We start from the raw sequence: 1909 nt of genomic DNA on the forward strand, positions 1-1909 counted from the left end.
CGCACTCTGCGTTTTGAATGTGCAAGGGCAACCACCATGGAGACATGGCTGAGATTGCCCACGACTAAATGTTGCGTGCTGTAGTCTGTAATGCTTTAGTAGGTTCCCTTTTGTAGCAGACAAAGACTTGCAGATCTTACACTGCCATCCCATAGGCAAAAACCTTAAAATAATGAGAAAAAAATGTCCTATTAATTATAACTGTATAAATAGTAACCTACTTCAACAATAGTGCTAATAATTACATAATGTACAGTGACACATAAAAATCGAGGGCCTTTGATTTTAGCGTTGGTTCTTTTTCAGTCTTGTACATTTAAAAAGTTTAGGTTTAGGTCAAATTCAGGTTGGAACTTCAGATTGAACTGTATCAAATTTACTTAACCAACAAAAGCAGATAAAAAGATGATTTTTATATCTTAGTTATCAACATAGTATTGCAAAAGAGTGAACAAACCTTTACACAATATACTGTATGTGAAATGTAGTATCATGTATTTAGTAAGTGCAATACATACCTGTGGTCTTGATGTGTTGATGCACCTAGGAAGAAATTAATAGCTTTAAGTCATTTGGATAATTAATATTTTAAGCACAAACTCAGAAGAGGTGATAAGCCTCTCTCTGGCAGCTCAGAGTTAGCATCATGCTCCTATTTACTGACCTCTAATCAGTGTTCACAAACGGCGTTAGTGTAATGACCCAGAGTCAATGGTTTAAAAACACACATTGGGGGGGGGGGTGAACTTCTTGCCGTTTTAACCGGGGAACTTGGTGCCGATGTACACACCAGCCTCTATCCAGAAAACCAGAGCATGACGCATAAAGCATATTATCAGACGTCCTGTCAACATAACTTCAGACAAAGTATAAAAAAAGAAAAAACGAGAAAATGGCGCAGTGTTTAAAAATGTGTCGGAGCTACCACTGTCACCCCCACCCACCGCTACCGCCGCCACCACTCAGATAAGTTGTAAAGCCGGTGAATATGCCGCTTTTGACGGGATGATACTCGAGTATAAAGTGTTACTCGAGTACAGTATAGCCGATAACACGAAGTGCAGTAAATTTAACTTTTACTCACCTCTCACAACGTTTGTTCGCCATCTCGCTCTACTGTTAGCTAGCTTGTTAAGGTGAGGGAAGCTCCGACTGACTCTGAATCACGATATAAGCTGCATTAAACTTAAAATACTACCAGTAAACTTGTTCGGTAACTCGCGGTAATGCAAAACAATGTTCAACTACTGGGGCAACATAGATATAAAGTCTTGTTATTAAAATCTCTTACCTTGAGCAAATGGCAGTCGACACGGCTGTGGCAGACATCAACGTTCGTGTGGCGCAAATGCCTTGGGCGGAAGTGTACGGCGATTAAATACCAAAGAGTTCCCATTGAGTAGCATTTATTAATTTTTTGACATAGTGGACTTTACTGATAAAATATAATTAAATTCTACTCACTGATTTTCAGCAGATATTATTCAAACAAAAATGAGTAAAATGCAATTGATAAATGATTCAAATTTGATTAGATCAACACAATAATATACCAAACTGCACACAGTCATTTTTTTCATGTATAGGTTACTAGTATTTATTTTGTAAATATTAATTGAGCCCAGTCACACTTTTTAGAGTGTGTGTAGAAACTCCATTAAACGTGAATGCTGAGATTTTGGAGAAACAGAGACAGCTTTAACGAGGGAAAGAGCCGATCTAGGCGCTGGAAACGTTAAAACAGCGCTGTTGAACAGTATTGCATTCTCAGGTGTATGATAACTTTATGACATGTAAACATGAAATCCATCATATTCTTCATGAATGCTACTCAAATAGACAGGAAAACTTATCCTGAAGTGTTCTGTACAGACAGGATAACAAGTGGGAAAAACTTAGTTCTCAGACA

At 37.9% G+C, this 1909-nt stretch overlaps 1 protein-coding gene across 1 annotated transcript in view; it reads right to left on the reverse strand.

Annotated features, from left to right (window-relative positions):
• The window catches only part of LOC147818744 (uncharacterized), an 18217-nt gene that overhangs the window by 269 nt on the left and 16039 nt on the right, over nucleotides 1–1909 (reverse strand). The window lies entirely within an intron of this gene.

The sequence above is a fragment of the Seriola lalandi genome, unplaced genomic scaffold (genome assembly GCF_002814215.2).
Source record: "Seriola lalandi dorsalis isolate HSWRI2012SDOR001 ecotype SW California unplaced genomic scaffold, Sedor1 jcf7180002054501, whole genome shotgun sequence".
In the NCBI taxonomy this organism is placed as follows: domain Eukaryota; kingdom Metazoa; phylum Chordata; class Actinopteri; order Carangiformes; family Carangidae; genus Seriola; species Seriola lalandi.